At 42.9% G+C, this 21793-nt stretch overlaps 1 protein-coding gene across 2 annotated transcripts in view; it reads right to left on the bottom strand.

Moving 5' to 3' along the window:
• Positions 1–20159, bottom strand: part of LOC310675370 (uncharacterized protein) — a 728507-nt gene extending 708348 nt beyond the window's left edge. For both annotated transcript variants that reach the window (XR_014510076.1, XM_083435886.1), the window contains exon 1: positions 19926–20159. The gene's annotated coding sequence lies outside the window, so the exon portion shown is untranslated. The remainder of the gene's footprint in view (positions 1–19925) is intronic.
• Between the last annotated feature and the right edge of the window lie 1634 nt (positions 20160–21793).

The raw sequence follows: 21793 nt of genomic DNA, 5'->3' as shown, positions 1-21793 counted from the left end.
TCCGGATTTTCCCGGACTTATATGGAACGCTGCATTCAGCAGTAGTATCTGGGTGGGAATCTGGAAAATGTTCAGGGGAAATCCAGACGTATGGCCATTTTCCCATATAAAAGAATGGCATTTTTAAAAAAGTGATTTTGCCTAAAAAGCTAAACAACTTTGCCCAGAAAGAGAAACCCTAATATTTAGGCAAGCCTAATATATGATGACATACTTGCCTTCATTGGTAATTTGGCTCCATCAATTTTTTAAAAAACCCATCCTGGCTGGAATTGAAGGCAGCTGGCTTCTTTTACTTGCACCTGTCTTCTAGCAGACAGCTGAGGAAATGGGGAAGATTCCCGATAACTGGTTAAACTGGCATCTGCTTCTCTGGGAAAAGGCCTGGCTGGGCAGAATATAGCCAAAGCTGCAGCATTTGTCATGGCAAGAAGGACAGCCATGGGGACAGTAGCAGCCACAGTTTTGTCACTCAGGCAAAGGAAATGCTGCCCATTCCAAGATTTAGATCCTGTGGGAAATGCTGGAGTACCAAAGATGTAGGGCCTGCCAACAGGCATTGAAAGCCAGCGAGTTGCAAGGAGGGGTCTGCCACGGCCTCTGTGTCCGAATGGGAGCAAAGATGCCAGGAAGAGGAGGAAGATCATGGTGCTTGGGTGCTCCAACTTCTTTAGGAGCACAGACCAAGAGAAGCAAGACAAAGGCAAGGGAAGCCCTGATCTTCTCACTCCTGCCCCCAAACATCCAGCAATGCATAGTTTGGAAAATGGATACACATGCAATAAAAGTCTTTTTCAAGAAATGCCCCTACCACAAAATTCTTAGTTCCTACCCCAAAATGAAACTGGGGGAATTTTTCTCAGCCAAATTGACCCTCATTTAAACAATACTTAATGCCACTGGTTCTCTTGTCTCTTCAACATTTTATTTTTTAATTACATTTATATGCCACCTTTTCCTGAAAGGAGCTCAAGGTGGTGTGCCTGGGTCTCCTCTCTCCATCTTATCCTTACCACAACCATATGAGTCAGAGCAATGTTTGAGAGGAATCCTCCTTTTCTGCTTCAATCCAAGGCTGCAGCTCTGGGAGAAGCAAGACCCTTTTGGGTGTCCATGCTGTGAGCCCCTCCATCATAAACTCAGGTTGTATATATGTGTAAAGCAACCATATATCCTAAAGACACCACAGTCTCCGCTCCCCCTCATTCTGAAGAAACATGGACCCTGGGTAAGTGCCTGGAACCCCAGAAATCTTGCACCGCTCAGAGATTAGGGTGGTGGGCAAAAAGTTAAAGATGTCCTTAGGTAATTCTCTGTGCCCCAAAATGGCAGATTTTGCACATAGCCAGCCAGCCTGCTCACTGAGAAGCTCATTGCCTGATCCGAGTATTGTCTGCTCTTGATTCCTGTTCATTTTTGCATTTTAGGTTCTACTGTGTACATTCCATCTAACCATTATGCTACCATAAGTATATTTTGCTAGTAAAGTATAACTCCCCTTTGACTCAGATTTGTTCCTGTGTGTTGCACAATTTCTGTGTGTCAAAAATTCCTAGAGTTCCCCGGGAAGAGGGATTATTGTTAACCCCCTCTGAAAACTGTAGCTCTGTGAGGGGAAGTCCTAGCCATTCCCAGCACCCTTTGCAAACTACAGTATGATGCTGCTTTAAATGGATGGTGTAGATGGAACCAGAGATGCTCAAGGCCTCCGCCTCCCTCTTGGCTTTGCTGGAGCAAGCTGCCTTGTTCCATGGGCTCCATCACCACGCCAGGCCAGGATAAAAGTGCTCTTTCGAAAATTAACCACAGAAACAGCCATCACTTTAGAAGGGTCTCACTCATGTCTTTCTTCATTACAGAACCACACTATTTGGGACACAGGATATTGAAAGGAGCCTATCAAGCATGTGTAGTATTAGGTTTTGTTTTTTGTTTTGTTAAACTGGGGGCTGCCCTCCAAGGCTAGTGGACCCTGCTTGTCTCATGCCTGCCACACCACACAACCACAGTAGGCTTGACATCAGCTTTTGTGGTGCATACATGCCAAAGGTACCTTCTGTTGGCTTTTGAAGTACAAATGCATTAATAGCCTTGTTAATGGCTTTTCTTTCTTTTTATTTTTTTAGAAAAAAATAATAACAACACCCCCCCCCCCATGGTAACTTGAGCAGTCAGGGGCAGCAGCATTTATTTTGCCAGCATCTAATGGATTTCCATTTTAACATGATTTTAGCCTTATATAAATTGCACAACATATTAAGTACTTTTCATCATAAAATCAATACAATATTCTTTTTAAAAATTGCATTTTATTAGTCCAGGGGCCAAGTTGAACATTCCACCGTTATATAACAATTGAACATTTAGTGTTTTAATCTGAAATCGATCATTAAAGATTCATTTTGTCTCACAACACCTATTTGTACACATTGCCTTCACTTTTCCCCTATGTCTTCATTAGCAGCCTGTCATTTTCAAACTGTTTTGCCACCTATTGCAATCAGTCTGAAGCTCCGACAGCCGTTCTCTCATTAGATGCTGGCTGGGAAAGGGCCCAGGCTCAGGAAGCACTGGAAAGAACAAATCTTAACAAGATGAAGCACAGATTAGAAACTAAGAGTTGGATGCTATAGGTGGATGCTATTCAAAATGTTGAACCAATGCCAGTCAGTCTAAAAACCTTTGTATAGCAATGGGCATATGCCCCCACCCCCCACCCTTAGATCTCACTCCAGAAATAATCCAAATTGCTCTCCCCATAGTGGGAGTTGTGGGGGTAGTGCAAGAGAAAGGACTGGATCCAGGTAAATAGTTGCATTCATGGAATGACTTTGCTGTGTGCAACAGAACTGCCCTTCCACTCTCTGCTACTTGAGATGCGCCCGTTCCCTAAGCCCAGCCAAGGCCTTTGAGTAGCACCCCAAGCCCTTTAGGCACCCTCATGCAAGAGCAGAGCAGGGTGCAGGTTGGCACTATGGATCCAACTCAATGCCCCTGCAACATGAGAGATGCACAGTTTAGGCCACCCACCTCCCTGCCAAATGCAAAGCATCCTGCTATCCAGCCAAACCTTGTTGTTGGTTGGACAGGTGGGCACCGATCAGAAAGTTATGCAGTCTAAGGCTGCAATTCTGTAGCCACTTACCTGGGAGTAAGCCAACATGGAACTCAGTGGGCCAGACATCTGAGTGGACATGTATAGGATCTCACGGCTGGTTTCTCTTGACAAGTCCACGTGTTAGGTTTTGAAGTTTCATGTCTACACAACCACCTCTCTTTCCTCTTGAATAGTCTACATTTTATTTATACACTCCCCTCTTTCTGTTGGAATCCTGATAATTTCACATTTGATAATCCATTCAACTATACTGTAGCACAGTTGTATTATACTGTTGCTTTCAAAGCTGTTACTTTATTGTGCAAAATCCAAAGATTTTGTCATTGTGCGTAGCCCATACCGTCTTTGCTCAGCATGCACAGAATGATGAACAGATGACCATTAGGCTTCTTTTGATTCTCAGTTCTGCCCACACATAAGTTCAAGAGGAGACCCCACTGTTCTCATTTGTGCTTCTCTTTGTCACGCCAATGTACTTCCATAGTGAAAAGTCATTTCTTCCTTCCTTTCTTTCTTTCTTTCTTTCTTTCTTCCTTTCTTCCTTCCTTCCTTCCTTCCTTCCTTCCGCAGCTAATAAGCCATTTTCAGAATGCAGGCTTTTTGCCTTCTGTACTGGAAGCTACTAATGAGTGTAGCTTTTTAATATCTCTCCCAGGTTTGTTACTAAAGAAATCTCAGGTTGTAAACTGACATTCATTGTCATAAATAATCTGCCAAGAATTTCCTTTGTAGGTAATGATGGAAGCCAAATGTGTAACAAATATATTGGTAGTAAATTATGATAGGAATCTTGATTACTATTTATTAGAATAACTATCTAATATGGGTCAGCTGCTAACTCAAAAAAGGAGATCCACACTTGGCTTAACCACAGAAAAGGAGAAGAAAACTGACCTGTAGTGGTTTTGTTTTCCATCAGACCCTAACGAATTTGGCTAAAGAACGTGATCTTCTGACACAAGTTTTTCATTTGTTCACAGCTCTTGATATCTTTCTCACATACCATGCTACTTTTGTACTGAAAAAATCCTGCAATAGCTTGTTCTGAAAGCAAATTAGTTACCTTCTCAGGGAAGAAATAGAAGATGACTGCTTTATTAGGAAAAGTGGACTGAGGATATTGTTTTCCTTTTTGGAAGGCACATTTTGTGCTGACTGCAGGCAGAATTCACCTGCCAGAATGTTGCTGACAAGTGAAAGGGAAACAGTAATTAAAGGGCAGGTAATGTGAACTACTCATAAGAAATCTAAATATTATTATTATTATTACTGCAGATATCTTCATGCAAGAGAATCCAAAAGAACTATCAGAATGTTTTCTTTTGTAAAACTGAAGTCTTAAGAATCAGGGAAGGGTGGAGTCCTTTGTTCCTCTTTCTGGCCCTGAGAATGGATTTGTTTTATGTAGTACAGGTATAGTCAAGGTGAGATGCATCACATGACATTGTACATGGTTGATCTTTCCATAAATTCACATCCCACTGAAACACATTCTTGAAAACTGCAAGCATATGGCCAGCAGGCATAACAACACTACCCCCCCCCCCACCTCACCAAGTTCAAACTCTGTGGTAACAGATCCTAGGACATAAGGGATGGTGTCTTATGGCTAGGGTGGAGATTGGTTGAACAGGATGGAAGCAGGCGAGGGTAGAAGGGGAACTAGGAGAATCTGGAGGATAGTGAACTGGTCTCAGCCTTCACACAACAACATATAGTGGTGCCTCGCAAGACGAAAAGAATCCGTTCCGCTAGTCTCTTCATCTAGCGGTTTTTTCGTCTTGCGAAGCAACCCTATTAGCGGATTAGCGGATTAGCACTATTAGCGGTTTAGTGGCTATTAGCGGCTATTAAAGGTTTAAGGGATTAGCGGATTAGCTGCTAAAAGGCTATTAGCAGCTTAGTGCCTTAGAAAAAGGGGGTGGGGAGCGGAAAAAAATCGCAAGAATCGCAAGACATTTTCATCTTGCGAAGCAAGCCCATAGAGAAATTCATCCTGCAAAGCACATTGAAAAACGGAAAACCCTTTCGTCTAGCGGGTTTTCCGTCTTGCGAGGCATTCGTCTTGCGGGGCACCACTGTATTTGTGTTTTGACAGAAGCAGAACCAAGGCTCTTGTGCTACTTTGTGTGTCACGTGTCACTATAATGATCTCTGGCAGGCAAGCAGCCTGATAAAGCAGCAAAGACTCTCTGTCAGTTTTATGCAAGTTTATTTAAAAGAAAAACACCTTCAGAGCTTGGCAATCTGCCTGCTCCTCCTATTAATCTAGTTGCTCAGTCTGACTCATCATTCCTCCCCCAACAGGAAGAACGCCAAAATCCCACCTTTCGTCTCTCTCCCTTCTGTTGCCCTTGGGGTCTCTCTAAATGCCTCATTTTAAGACTGCAGGGTTGAGCTACCTCTTCCTCAGAATACTCAGCATCTGACACATCTTATCTGCTGGTTGCCTGACAACGCCTTGACCGATGTCTAGCTCTTACTCCTCTTGGGAACTAACCATTTCTTCTCTGGAAAGGAGGGGCCTCACGCTGTTCTCTCTAAAATCAGAAAGACAGCACTCACCTACAGAGTCAGCCTCTTCCTCACTTAGCTCCATTTCCGAGGCTGACTCTCCAGGTGTGCTCGGAGGGGCCACGTTCCTGACAGTCAGCAACAATAGCACCATCTCATTGCTTCACTGATGCCACTAGCAGGCTAGCAATATTTGTGTCTAGATGTGCTTTAGCAGGGCTTTAGTGGAAGGTTAGAGTGCGGCTCAGAGGAGACTAGAAAACAAGATTTCAGATTTCAGGATTCAGCCTGAAACCCTGCTTGCTTTTGGCAACACAGCATGTTGACCACAGCTCATATTTACAGCTGCACCATTATAAACCACCTTGACTTAGAAATTACCATTATCAAATGTCACAGTGTGATGGGAATTAGTTTCACAAAAACAGCCAATTTTTTTAAAAAATAATAATTAATGGATTTATTTATTCAATTTCTATACCAATTTTCATGGACCTGAATCAATCGAGTCAAGTTGCAATAAAGGAGATTCTGATTAAACACCAGTAAGAACTTTCTGACAGAGCTGTTCGACAGTCGAAGGGTTGTGGATTCTCCTTCACTGGAGGTTTGTAGGCAGATGCCATGGACGCCTCTCCTGAGATTCCTGCATTACAGGGGGTGGAACTAAATGACCCTTGAGATCCCTTCCAACACTCAGATTCTATGATTCTAAGATCCGGGGATCACAGGGCAGTTTACAATAGAAAAACACAAAAATACATAAGGTTGTAACAAACAAAAACAATACCCCCCCCCCCCAGTTTAAAATGCCATATATTGTTTAATTAGGCAAAGACTAATTCAATAAGGCAATCTGTCCTAATTCAAAGGCAATCTGTCCTTGTTGAATGATAGTACTACAATCATATTATCTGTATTTTATCTGTAGCTCCACTGTAAAAAATAAATAAAAAATATTTAGTCAGGCTTGGCCAATGGAACAACTTAGAGCTGCATTGAAAAAACTGGAATTTAAGACAAGGGGGGGAAACATGAGATCACACAAGACAACTATAGTATTCATGTTTAATATTGTATGTCACATAAGCAAAAGAGGAAAGAAATCAAATAACATCAATGAACCAGGAAAAAACAAAAAGTCTTATAATTTACTTGGCAATTAATATTGAACAGAGACTTTGCCCTCATTTAAAGGGCTTGTGACTAGTCATTTCTTGTACCCAGAGACAAAGAAATTTGGAATGCCACAAAAGGCTGGCATGAAGTTAAAGATTTCAGGTTTTATATGATCGTCTCTTGCAGGCAGAAAGAGCAGAAATGGTTGTAAGTTTATAATTCATTTAAGAACTCAAGATGACATGGTAACTCACAAAATTTTAGAAATGTCAGGCACCTAGAAGATAAATCGCTGTATTATAGGGGTATCGAATTACACAGAATAGAGAAGTTAAATGAAAGGAAACTTCAATTAAGGAAATCAAGAGTGATTAATAAGAATTGCAGAATAGTTGCTCACTTCCATATAATGTATATTAATCCTTAAAATATGCAGCATTATTGAAAGAATTGAGTTCATTGGGATTATCTGAATCTGTTTTCATTTAGCACCAAAATGTGTCTAGAGTTCTTTGTAAGTGTGAAGATCCACAGGGAACTACCTCAGGCAGAATGGTTGCTAACACGACCGCCCCTTTCAGAAGGCCCTGGCCCATCCCCATGGGCTGCACATCAGACTAGCTAGCAAAAAAAAAAAAGGTGGGCAAAGAGCTCTTGGTGCTCTGGCTGTTAGCTCTGCTGCAGCTCCCCTTGCCACCCCAGCCCTCCAGGGAGCGTGACCTCAGATGGAGGGCTCCTAAGACAACCAGAGCACAGCCAGAACTTTCACTCACCAAGCCCCCTCGCCTAGACTGTGTTTTGGGGATTTGAACATGTATTTCCTGGGAAAGGGAGTGGGAGTCTGAAACAAGGATTCAAGCCTAATAAAGCCAGAGCTGTCTCCTCTTGTTGATCTTGTTGATGGAGCTCATGTGGGCTTATCATAGATCAAGGAGCATTCGGTGTGTTACTTATCCAGAATAGCTGCATAGTGAATCTGTCTAGAATTTCCGACCTCCCTTCCCTACAGGTGGGTGGGGTTTGTGGCACCAAGCGAGGGCTTACCTGGACAGGTGCCTCCCACATGCTTGGGTTGGCCTTTGACCCGCCCTTGGCCAGGAAGGACAATGGACGGCTGGCCAGGGGTGGGGCTAAGGCCAAAGAAAAGAGGCTGACCCTTTCGACCAAGCCTCACTTGGTTTTCTTCCTTCCAGGCACAAGGATCATCAGGAGCATGTTCTGGCAGCCAGACTGAGGTAAGGAACTGGCCTTCTGTATTCTTTGCGTGGGGGGGGGCCATGGGCCCTCAGCCCGGCTAGGCTGCATTTGCGGCCTTTTCTTTTGGTGGCGGCAGCTGTTTCTTTTGTGGTGGCATGGGAGGGGAGCAGGGCCCCTCCACTGCCCCGCCGTGGGGTGTTTCATCGGCCCAAGAGGTCTGATATTTAAAATTTTAAAGGTCTGATATGCCATGAGAACTAAGTGTCCCATAGAACGTCAGGCCAGACAAAAGCTGAAACTGATGGCTTGGCCAGTCTCCTCTCACTCTCCTCTTTTCCAGACTAAACACACCCAACTCCCTCAACCATTCCTCCCAAGGCTTGGTTCCCAGACGCTTCATCATCTTGGTTGCCCTGCTCTGCACAAGTTCCAGCCTGTCAATATCCTTCTTAAATTGTAGCACCCAGAACTGAACTGAACTGCAGGTGGGGCAGAATAGAGTGGTACGATTGCTTCCTTAATCTGGACACCATACTTCTATTGATGCAGTCTAGAATAGCATTAGCCTTTTTTGTTGCTGTGTCATACTGGGAACTCAGTTCTAAGATATGCAGGAGAGCCCTTTTGCTGGTTCTCATGCCTGAGGAGATTCAAGGTGTGTGGTCTCTTTTTGTGATAATTCCATGTTTATGATATAGAATCATAGAATCATAGAGACCACAAGGGTCATTGAGTCCAACCCCCTGCCAAGCAGGAAACACCATTAGAGCACTCCTGACATATGGTTGTCAAGCCTCTGCTTAAAGACCTCCAAAGAAGGAGACTCCACCACACTCCTTGGCAGCAAATTCCACTGTCAAAAAGCTCTTGCAGTCAGGAAGTTCTTCCTAATGTTTAAGTGGAATCTTCTTTCTTGTAGTTTGGATCCATTGCTCCGTGTCCGCTTCTCTGGAGCAGCAGAAAACAACCTTTCTCCCTCCTCTATGTGACATCCTTTTATATATTTGAACATGGCTATCATATCACCCGGGACGCGGGTGGCGCTGTGGGTTAAAGCCTCAGTGCCTAGGGCTTGCCGATCGAAAGGTCGGCGGTTCGAATCCCCGCCGCGGGGTGCGCTCCCGTTGTTCGGTCCCAGCGCCTGCCAACCTAGCAGTTCGAAAGCACTCTCGGGTGCAAGTAGATAAATAGGGACCGCTTACTTGCGGGAAGGTAAACGGCGTTTCCGTGTGCGGCTCTGGCTTGCCAGAGCAGCGATGTCACACTGGCCACGTGACCCGGAAGTGTCTTCGAACAGCGCTGGCCCCCGGCCTCTTTGAGTGAGATGGGCGCACAACCCTAGAGTCTGTCAAGACTGGCCCATACGGGCAGGGGTATCTTTACCTTTTTATCATATCACCCCTTAACCTCCTCTTCTCCAGGCTAAACATGCCCAGCTCCCTTAGCCGTTCCTCATAAGGCATCGTTTCCAGGCCTTTGACCATTTTGGTTGCCCTCCTCTGGACACGTTCCAGTTTGTCAGGGTCCTTCTTGAACTGTGGTGCCCAGAACTGGACACAGTACTCCAGGTGAGGTCTGACCAGAGCAGAATACAGTGGCACTATAACTTCCCTTGATCTAGATGCTATACTCCTATTGATGCAGCCCAGAATTGCATTGGCTTTTTTAGCTGCCGCGTCACACTGTTGGCTCATGTCAAGTTTGTGGTCAACCAAGACTCCTAGATCCTTTTCACATGTACTGCTCTCAAGCCAGGTGTCGCCCATCTTGTATTTGTGCCTCTCATTTTTTTTTTTTTTTTATTTTTTTATAAATTTTTTTATTGCGTTTCTTTCCATAATTTTATAGGTTTATAAACAAATAAAGTAGTTACAAGAAACAAATTTTCTCTTTTTTAACAACAAAAACAAAATAAAACTTGGACTTCCCCACCCCTTCCGATTCTGCGTTCTTTGCATTAACAATGTCAGCATTTTGTTACCTTATTTCATACCTTGTTGTAACTTTCGAATGTTATGTATCCAAATACAATATATTATATCTCAATTTCAATACCTTTAAAATAAACATAACATATTCAATTTAAATTGTCTCCTTTTCTCTTTTGTCACTAATTTTACCATTTACTTAATCATATTCGCAGAAGCTTAACGTTTCCTAATCATGCACTTTCTTAGGATTCATACAGCTTATAATATTTTTTCAGATAATCTTTAAATTTTCCCCAGTCCTCCTCAATTGTTTCTTTATCCAAATCTCGGATTCTGCCGGTCAGTTCAGCTATCTCCATGTAGTCCATCAACTGCGTCTGCCAGTCCTCCAGCGTGGGCAAATCTTGTGTCTTCCAACTCTTTGCAATGAGTATTCTTGCTGCTGTGCTAGCGTACATAAACAAAGTTCTATCTTTCTTTGACATTTTCTGGTCCACCATGCCCAACAGGAAGGCCTCTGGTTTCTTAGGAAAGGTATACCTAAATACCTTTTTCAATTCATTATAAATCATTTCCCAGAAGGCCTTCACTTTTGGGCAGGTCCACCAGAGATGGAAGAAAGTCCCCTCTGCTTCCTTACACTTCCAACATTTGTTGTCAGACAGGTGATGCATCTTGGCTAGCCTGACTGGGGTCATGTACCACCGGTATATCATTTTCATAATGTTTTCCTTCAAGGCACTAGATGCCGTGAATTTCATTCCGGTGTTCCATAACCTTTCCCAGTCTTCAAACATAATATTATGTCCAACATCCTGTGCCCATTTTATCATAGCAGATTTAACTGTCTCATCCTGTGTGTTCCACATAAGCAGCAAGTTATACATTCTAGATAAAATCTTGGTCTTTGGTTCTAACAATTCTGTCTCTAGTTTCGATTTCCCCTCCTGGAAACCAACCTTTTTATCCATTTTAAAAACCTCTTGAATTTGAGCATAATGTAACCAATCTCGCACCTTGTTTTTTAATTTGTCCTGGCTCTGCAACTTCCAACCGTCTCCAATTTTTTCAATTAATTCCCAATATTTCGGCCAATAGGCCTCCATATTGGGTCTTTTTCGAGCTTTGGCCTCCAACGGTGATAGCCACCTCGGTGTTTTACTCTCTAATAAGTCTTTATATTTCATCCAGACTGCAAAAATCGCTTTTCTGACAATATGGCTTTTAAACAATTTGTGAACTTTAACCTTGTCATACCATAGATATGCATGCCAACCAAATGCATTATCAAAACCTTCCAGATCTAGGACGTCGGTGTTTTCTAGCAAAAACCAATCTTTCAGCCAGCAGAAGGCTGCAGCTTCATAGTACAACCTCAAATCCGGCAGGGCAAACCCCCCTCTTTCTTTTGAATCAGTTAATATTTTATACTTTATTCGGGGCTTTTTGCCCTGCCAGACAAACTTAGATATATCCTTCTGCCATTTTCCAAAACATTCCTCTCTGTCCACGATCTGTAGGGTTTGAAACAAGAATAACATTTTCGGCAATACATTCATTTTAATTGCTGCAATCCTTCCCAACAAGGAAAGTTTCAATCTTGACCAAATTTCTAAATCCTTCTTTACTTCCAACCAACATTTTTCATAATTGTCCTTAAATAAATTCAAATTTTTGGAAGACAAATAGATCCCTAGGTATTTCACTTTCTTTACCACATTTAATTCTGTTTCTCTCTGAAACCCCTCTGTTTCTGTAAGTGTCAAATTCTTGGTCAAAACCTTGGTTTTTTGTTTGTTCAACTTAAACCCCGCCACCTGACCAAACTCAGATATAAGTTCAAGAACTCTTTTTGTACTGGATTCTGGCTCCTGCAATGTCAAAACTAGGTCATCTGCAAAAGCTTTAAGTTTATATTGTTTCACTCCGACCTCTATCCCTTGTACCAGCCGGTCCTCCCTTATCATGTTCAATAGCACCTCCAGGACTGAAATGAATAAAAGAGGGGATAGAGGGCACCCTTGTCGTGTCCCTTTTTCAATTTTGAACTCCTCCGTCACCACATTGTTCACTATTAATTTGGCCTTTTGCTCTGAATAAATTGCTCGTAACCCATTTTCAAACCCCCGCCCCACTCCCATCCCTTCCAAGTTTTTCTTCATGAACATCCAAGATATATTGTCAAATGCTTTCTCCGCATCAACAAAAATTAACACCGCCCTTGTGTTCCTGTTAGTTTGTAAAAGTTCCAAAATATCGATGATGTTTCTGGTATTCTCATATAAATGTCTACCAGGGAGAAAGCCTGCTTGGTCTTTGTGAATTACTTCAATTAAAACTTTTTTAAGTCTACTTGCCAAAATGTCTGCAAATATTTTGTAATCCACATTCAGGAGTGAGATGGGGCGGTAGTTCTTGAGTTGAGTCTTTTCAGATTCTATCTTAGGTATCAATGTGATGAACGCTTCTTTCCACGTTTCTGGTGCCCTCTTCCCATCCATGATCTGGTTGCATACCTCCAACAAGGGTTGTGTTAAATAGTCTTTCAAAGTCTTGTAGTATTTGGAGGTAAGCCCATCCGGGCCTGGAGATTTGCCTAGTTGCATGTTCTGAATGGCACTTTCAATTTCCTGGGTGGTTATTGTAGAGTTCAAGATTGATCTTTTATCTTGAGTTATTTTTGATAGTCCATTTGTCTTTAAAAAATGATCTATCTCTGATTCTTTCTGAGGCCCCTGTACATAAAGTTCTTTAAAATATCTGTGGAAGCACTTCCTAATTTCCTCTGGTTTCTGCACCGTTCTTCCTTCAATCTCTAGATTTGTAACTGTATTCAACTTTTGTCTTTTTTTCAGCTGCCAAGCTAGCAGCTTTCCACATTTATTTGCTGATTCAAAGGATCTTTGCTTCATCTGTTTTATTTTCCATTCAATCTCCTGATTAATCAATTTTGAATATTCTGCTTGATGGAATTTAATTTCTCTCAACAGATCCTTTGACTTTGGTTTAGTTCTCAATTTTTTCTCTCCTTGATGTATTTTCTCCAGTATTTTATCTTTCTTTCCATTCCAGAGCTTCTTCTTAATTGTATTCTGTTGTATCAGAAACCCCCTCATGACAGCTTTGCTTGCGTCCCAGATCGTTCTTTTTTCTACTGTAGTATTCAAATTTATCTCAAAATAGTCCTTTAATGTTTTTTGGGCCTTTTTCACAATCTCTTGATCTCTTAAAAGAGTGTCATTCATTCTCCATCTGAAGGAACCGGTTTGAGTAAGTCTGAGATCTAATTTCAGAGCGTTGTGGTCGGAGCATGTTTTTTGTGCCTCCCCGGGGGTGGCCCGGGGAGTCACAATGAGCTATAGTGACCCAAGGAGGCCACTTCCTGTGTGCATGTGAATCATTACATCAGCAGAAGCACTATCTGCCTGGTAAATCTTAAGGTTTTAGGTACATAATTCTTAATTATAAAAGAAAAATTATCAGTGGCTTAACACTCTGCTGGGAAATTAAGTCTTGCAGAGGAGAATCCCAATAGTAAAAGCCTGTTTTGTACAAATTAAATTGACTTCTGCTGCTGAAACAAACTAGATGATTTGGGAAAGCTGTGGTACTTAATTGCAGAATATGTCATCTTTATACAGGTCAGTTGAATCCCAATGCTTGCTAGTTCCTTCCCAAATCCATATTTGCCTGTTTTTCAAGATACTATGAGTTTATAGTCCTACACCCATCTGCTTTTGCTTCCAGGTGAAGCCCCTTGACCCAGATTTATTGCTCTAGGGGATTATTCCATTTGCCTGGGCCCACTTGTCTCATGTTCTTGGCTCTGCTGCCTTCTGGGCAGAGGGGACCTCTGACACTGGATAAAAATTTCCCATGCTCTTCAATTAAGAAGCACAAGTGTACCAGTGTATTGTGTCCTTCGTCTTCTCTTATGCTATGAATGATGCTCAGTTGCTGCTCCTGCTCTACCAGCTGTTCTCCAATTTTTCTTTTACTACTCCAAATGAGGGACCCAACCAAACTCAGTTGTAGATCCCCCGACGGAGTGAAATTAGGTGAAATTTGAGCATGTCACTGGGACAAAATATATGAAGAATTTCAAGGCAAGTAAAAAAAAAAAAGTTTAGATACATCTGGTGAAGTTTAGCAGGAGGTTCTTCACATCTCTTAACCTGTCACAGGATTTCACCTTGTCCAGATTGAGCCTTTTGGCCAAAAGTCATCTATTTACAAGCATCCTGGAGGCAGTAGATGTTGGTAACTAAAATTGGAGGTTCATGCAAAAGTTGGTGGAGTTTCAGTAAGTTCAAGAGATCTGCAGAACTTGGACAGCTTCAAGATAAGTTATTTGCATAGCCTCTGGAGCAGAACTAAGTCTTGCAAAGCACTGAAGACCTGAAAAGTGCTTGAAATGGGCAGTATCCAATGAATGTGTTTCATCAATGCAAGGATGGAACTTGACTTGTGCAATGGGACTTCCCTTTTTTTCCACACCCTGTCAATGCCACAATCTACCCAAAAGTATTCTAGAGGTAAAATTAAAAGTATTCTATCTTTCATTCACTTATTTCCACGACCTCCTCACGCCTCCCTTTTTGTATTCCACTTCCATTAATTATTTCAGCAATTCCTTTCCATCTTCCTCTGTTTTCTATCCTGTAATAATACCTTAATACCTTCTAACCTTATTTTTCCCTTTAATACTCTATTAATCTATTTACACTTAATTCCTTATAACATTTCTACTAAAGCCATGTTACTTCATTCCAACATTTTTCTAACATTCATAGTTTTACAATATTTCTATAAATAGTCTTTAAACTTTTTCCAATCTTCTTCCACCGACTCTTCTCCCTGGTCCCGGATTCTGCCAGTCCTTTCCGCCCATTCCATATAGTCCATCAACCTTCTTCATATTTAAAGAAGAACTTTACTTTGTCCTCTACTGATCTTATTTTTATTTTCCTTCTTTTAAAACTGAAAGATAGTCCTTGGGGGAACTTCCACCTGAAGATGATTTTATTCCTTCTCAGCAGGGCAATAATATCTCCATAGTTAGGCCAAGGATCCAAAAGATATTTTGAGGCATCTTTAGAAGTTTCCACTGTTGACTGTTGTACTTCCAGGTTCTTCTGATAATGCCAACCCAAAATTCTATCTCTCTCTTCTTTAGCATGAAGAGTGATCAAACAGTATCTTTGAGCCAAGTCCAAGTCCAAAGATTCAGCAAATTCCTGTATGGGAAAATCTATCAAGCTTTCCCCCTCCAATTCAAGTAGGGCTCCAACCCTCAAATTCATCTGTTTTTCTTTGAGTTCACTCATAGCAAGCGTCACTCTTTGTTCATCAAAATGCCACTGCAGGGCTGGGACTCTCTTTCTCTCCAATTGTACTACTTCGAATTCATCCGCAACAGCTTCCTCCTTGACTTCCTCCGCAATTTGCCGTGTCAGAGTAGATTCCTGTATCAATTTCTGAATAATTTCTATATTAGTGTTAACCTTTTGTCCCAGACTGTTTATACTTTCTGTATTTAAGTCAATTTTAATAGTTGTAGCATCAACTTTCCCATTTATCACATCTGTTTTTCTGTTTAGCTGTACCAATGAGTCATTTATCTTATTTAATACATCCACTAAGACTTCTTCTGTCGACATTCCTCTTGGTTTTGATTGTACTAATGGAGAGGCAAAAACAAAAACATTTGCCATAACACTTAGAATCATAGAATCATAGAGTTGGAAGAGACCACAAGGGCCATCGAGTCCAACCCCCTGCCAAGCAGGAAACACCATCAGAGCACTCCTGACATATGGTTGTCAAGCCTCTGCTTAAAGACCTCCAAAGAAGGAGACTCCACCACACTCCTTGGCAGCAAATTCCACTGTCAAACAGCTCTTACTGTCAGGAAGTTCTTCCTAATGTTTAGGTGGAATCTTCTTTCTTGTAGTTTGGATCCATTGCTCCGTGTCCGCTTCTCTGGAGCAGCAGAAAACAACCTTTCTCCCTCCTCTATGTGACATCCTTTTATATATTTGAACATGGTTATCATATCCCCCCTTAACCTCCTCTTCTCCAGGCTAAACATGCCCAGCTCCCTTAGCCGTTCCTCATAAGGCATCGTTTCCAGGCCTTTGACCATTTTGGTTGCCCTCCTCTGGACACGTTCCAGTTTCTCAGTGTCCTTCTTGAACTGTGGTGCCCAGAACTGGACACAGTACTCCAGGTGAGGTCTGACCAGAGCAGAATACAGTGGCACTATAACTTCCCTTGATCTAGATGCTATACTCCTATTGATGCAGCCCAGAATTGCATTGGCTTTTTTAGCTGCCGCGTCACACTGTTGGCTCATGTCAAGTTTGTGGTCAACCAAGACTCCTAGATCCTTTTCACATGTACTGCTCTCAAGCCAGGTGTCACCCATCTTGTATTTGTGCCTCTCATTTTTTTTGCCCAAGTGCAATACTTTACATTTCTCCCTGTTAAAATTCATCTTGTTTGTTTTGGCCCAGTTCTCTAATCTGTCAAGGTCGTTTTGAAGTGTGATCCTGTCCTCTGGGGTGTTAGCCACCCCTCCCAGTTTGGTGTCATCTGCAAATTTGATCAGGATGCCCTTGAGTCCATCATCCAAGTCGTTGATAAAGATGTTGAATAAGACCGGGCCCAAGACAGAACCCTGTGGCACCCCACTAGTCACTCTTCTCCAGGATGAAGAGGAACCATTGATGAGCACCCTTTGGGTCCGGTCAGTCAGCCAGTTACAAATCCACTGAGTGGTAGCATAGTCAAGACCGCTTTTTACCAGCTTCTTTACAAGAATATCATGGGGCACCTTGTCAAATGCCTTGCTGAAATCAAGGTAGGCTACATCCACTGCATTCCCTTCATCTACCAGGCTTGTAATTCTGTCAAAAAATGAGATCAGGTTCGTCTGACATGACTTATTTTTCAGAAATCCATGCTGACTATTGGTGATCACAGCATTCCTTTCTAGGTGCTCACAGATTGTTTGCTTAATGATCTGCTCCAGAATCTTCCCTGGTATTGATGTCAGACTGACTGGGCGGTAATTATTTGGGTCCTCTCTTTTCCCCTTTTTGAAAATAGGGACAACATTTGCCCTCCTCCAGTCTGCTGGGACTTCGCCTGTTCTCCAGGAATTCTCAAAGATGATTGCCAGTGGTTCTGAGATCACATCTGCCAGTTCTTTTAATACTCTTGGATGCAGTTCATCTGGCCCTGGAGACTTGAATACATCTAAACTAGCCAAGTATTCTTGTACTATCTCCTTAGTTATTCTGGGCTGTGTTTTCTCTGCTGAATCATTTGCTCCAAATTCTTCAGGTCGGGCATTGTTTTCTTTATCGGAGAAGACTGAGGCAAAGAAGGCATTGAGGAGTTCAGCCCTTTCTGTGTCCCCTGTTTGCATTTCACCATCTTCTCCTCTGAGTGACCCCACTGTTTCTTTGTTCTTCCTTTTGCTACGAACATACCCATAAAAGCCTTTTTTGTTGCTTTTAACCTCTCTAGCAAGCCTGAGTTCATTCTGTGCTTTAGCTTTTCTGACTTTGTGTCTACACGTGCTGGCTATTTGTTTGAATTCCTCTTTGGTGGTTTCCCCCCTTTTCCATTTTTTGTACACATCCTTTTTTAATCTTAACTCAGTTAAAAGTTCTTTAGATAGCCACCCTGGCTTCTTTAGGCACCTTCCATGTTTCCGTCTCATTGGTATTGCCTGAAGTTGTGCTTTTACTATCTCCCTCTTAACAAACTCCCAGCCATCATGAACTCCCTTTCCTTTTAGTATTACTGTCCATGGGATCTCACCCAGCACTTCCCTAAGTTTTATGAAGTTGGCTGTCTTAAAGTCAAGAAATTGAGTCCTAGTATGCTTGGCTGCTCCTTTCCGTTGTATAGTAAACTTCAGAAGAGCATGATCACTTGCGCCTAATGATCCTTCCACTTCTACCCCATTAACCAGGTCATCGACATTGGTTAGGACCAGATCTAAAATGGCTGTTCCTCTTGTTGCTTCTCCCACTTTCTGGACAATGAAGTTGTCTGCAAGGCCAGTGAGGAATCTGTTTGACCTTATGCTCTTGGCTGAGTTTGACATCCAACAAATATCCGGGTAATTGAAGTCCCCCATTACCACTATCTCCCTTCCTTTTGCATGCTTGGCCATCTGTTCCAGGAAGGCATCATCTATGTCCTCCATTTGGCTTGGGGATCTATAGTAAACTCCCACAATGAGGTCGCTGTTATTCTTCTCTCCCTTAATTTTGACCCAAATGCTCTCACTTTGGCTTTGAGGTTCTAAATCTTGGATCTCTTCACAGGTATACACATCCCTGACATATAACGCCACTCCTCCTCCTTTCTTGTGTGGTCTGTTTCTCTGAAATAGATTGTATCCCTCCATTTTTGCATTCCAATCGTGGGACTTATCCCACCAGGTTTCAGTGATGCCTATTATGTCATATTTAGTTTGCTGTACCAAGAGCTCAAGCTCATCTTGTTTATTTCCCATGCTTTGTGCATTAGTGTACAGACATTGAAGTCCATTAGTCATTCCCCCGTGTCTCTTATTTAAGGATTTTTTCCTCCCACCACTAGGTCTGCTTGCTGTTTGCTCCATTTGGTCTATGACATTTGGATGATCATCTTCATCAATTGATAGACTCCTACCTTCAGGAGCACTGTCTCCCTCCCCCACATTAGTCAGTTTAAAGCCCTCCTGATGAGGTTTCTGAGTTTTTTGGCAAAAACATTCCTCCCAACCATTGTGAGGTGCAGCCCATCGCTTGCCAGAAGTCCATCTTCAAGAAACTGCAGTCCGTGATCTAAGAATCCAAACCGTTCCTGTTTACACCATTTGCGAAGCCAGCTGTTTATTGAATAGAATCATAGAGTTGGAAGAGACCACAAGGGCCATCGAGTCTACTTCCACTATTTACTTCCACTATTTACTTCCACTATTTTCCCCTCTCTCCCTGGGCCACGTCGTTCAACTGGGAGGACAGATGAGATGACGATTTGTGCATTTAATTGCTTCAATTTCCTGCCCAGAGCCTCGTAGTCTCTTTTGGTCTTCTGGAGCCTATTGTTTGCAGTGTCACTGGTTCCCACATGAACCAAGAGGAAGGGGTATTTGTCAGTGGGTTTTATGTCAGTCGTTCAGTTACATCTTGGATCTTAGCCCCGGGGAGACAGCACACTTCCCGAGACATCTTGTCAGGCCCACAGATCACTGCTTCTGTTCCCCTCTGTAGGGAATCCCCTATCACCACTACACGCCTCCTCTTAGGTTTGGTCGGGGTTCTTCCGTGAGCGGTCCGTTCCAAGGTCGCCTGCACATTCCCTGAGGACTGACTTTGCTGCTCATCTTCATATACCTGATCGACTGTAATGAGGGAGAGATCCTCAAATGGAGTCTGCTCTTCGTCTTCCATGCTAGGGGAGAGGACCTCAAAGCGATTGTGTATTTCTAAACAATCAGAGCGAACCCTGGGCCTCCTACTTCTTTGAGTCACGTTTCTCCACATATCGGGCTCCTGTGTTGGTGAACTAGCCTCCTTCCCAGGGGAGTCTCCTGTCTCCTCCTTGGTGGAGACGGTGTGCTCTGCTGCTTCCAAGAAGAGCTCCAGCTCTCTAATTCTTTGGAGTGTAGCTACACGTTCCTCCAGTTGCTGGACTTTGTCTTTTAGGAGGGCAATCAACATGCAATTGCTGCATGTAAAGCTGCCTGCAACCTTTGGCAAGATGGCAAGCATTGCGCAGGAACTGCAGGCGACTGCAGCTGTTCCCTCCCCCTCCATCTTGAGAACGTGTCGTTGGGGGTGGCTACAGCGGTCCTGCATCATAAAAAGTGTGAAGACAGGACTAATAACTCCCCCCCCCAAAAAACCTAGGTCTCCCCCAAGAAACGTTTGAGACTAGCTCCCCTAAATCTAAAAGATGGATCAAACTGCTGCCCTGCAAGCTCTGATAATCTCCTCCCACAGCTAATCACCTGCCTCAACCGAAACCCTGCCTCCTCTGACCTTTGCACAGGGAGAGCAGCTAATCAGCCACAAAGAATCACACACACAAGAAAACCCTTTTGGCTCCTTCTTCAGCCGCTGGCCTGCAAGGTCTGATAAGCTCCTCCCACAGCTAATCACCTGCCTCAACAGAAACCCTGCCCCCTCTGACCTTTGCACAGGGAGAGCAGCTAATCAGCCACAAAGAATCACACACACAAGAAAACCCTTTTGGCTCCTTCTTCAGCCGCTGGCCTGCAAGGTCTGATAACCTCCCCATTCTTCGTCAGACTCTGGGTCCTTGGTTTCCAAATGAGATGCAAAAGTTGCTCTCATCAGAAAGAGGACTTGGGAGGACTGAGCAACAGACTAGTTCTCCCCCCCCCCTTTAGCCCAGGCAAGATTCTTCTGACGTTGTTTCTTGTTCAGGAACGGCTTGACAAGAGGAATACGACATTTGAAGCCCATCTCCAGGAGCCGTCTGTGTGTGGTGGCTCTTGATGCACTGACTCCAGCCTCAGTCCACTCCTTGTGAAAGTCCCCAACACGTTTGAATGGTCTTTTCTTGACAATCCTCTCCAGGCTGCGGTCATCCCTGCTGCTTTTGCACCTTTTTCTGCCACACTTTCCTCTTCCGCATAACTTTCCATTTCGATACAGCACTTTGGAAACATCCAACTTCTTCTGCAATTACCGTTTGAGGCTTTCCTTCCTTATGGAGGGTCTCAATGATGGCTTTCTGCACAACTGTCAGGTCAGCAGCCTTCCCCACGATTGTGCTTCCTACTGAACCCATTGCAGATGTTATGGATTGAATAGCTACTGCACCTTTTCACAATATTCTAATTTTCTGAGATTGTTAATTTGGGGGTTTTATCAGCTGTACCCCATAATCATCACAATTATAACAAATAAAGGCTTGACATATCTCGCTTTGTATGTCATAAGTCTATCTTATATATTAGTTTCACCTTTTAAGTTGAATTACTGAAATAAATGAACTTTTCCACGATATTCTAATTTTCCGAGTTTCACCTGTACATGCATTTAACACAATGTAATTGTGTGAATTTCTTTGCAAAACAGATGACAGGAGTGCAAAATGGATGATTGCAAGTGGATGAATTCAAAAGCAGCTTCTGCAGTTGGTCCCATGGAAGAAACCATTACAGAAATGGATAATGGTCTTCAAAAAAATAATGAATCAATGCAAAACCTTTTGAATGTACTGAAGACAAGATTATTGATGATCTGCCAGATGGTTGTGTGATGGTCTCTCTCATATAAGTTAGTCAAGTGGCATACATGAGAAATGTACTGGTGAATGTAAATGGATTATGTACTATTGATTAAATGAAATATGTCTAATAAAATTATATGCCCTATAAGCTTTCCTGTTAGTATTCCAAATTATGGAATACTAACACATATTAACACATATATGGACACACTTTCACTGGGAAACAAAACAAGTTGACATGGCACATTGAGGAATGGAAAGGGTGAATAAAGGCAGGAAAAAACAGTTCAGGTAGTGCAGTGCAGAACAAAGAAACAAAGGAGTAGAAGTAGAGAAAGGCAACATTTTCCCTGCAAATTGCCCTTTACATCTGCACAGCAGCAGTGAAACAGAACTTACAACAGGGCAGCAACCAACCGAGTTGGCTCAGACCCCCATTCAGCACTGTGGCAAACAGTCCAAGGAGTTTCCTGGGCTTGTCTGAGTTAGCTTGCCCTGTGCCCAAACACCCACCCACCAATATTGTGGACTCAATAAAACAGGTACAGGCAACAACCATTTCATGTGGGGTTCTGTTCTCAGCCCTCACACATACTGGCGGAGCCTGTCCCCCCCATTCCACCCCCCACTCTGCCCTCTTCCAGTTCCC

Source organism: Podarcis tiliguerta (assembly GCF_965153285.1).
Source record: "Podarcis tiliguerta genome assembly, chromosome: 4".
Taxonomy (NCBI): Eukaryota; Metazoa; Chordata; class Lepidosauria; order Squamata; family Lacertidae; genus Podarcis; species Podarcis tiliguerta.
Note: the sequence above shows the minus strand (reverse complement) of the source record. Positions and strands in the feature narration are given on the sequence as shown.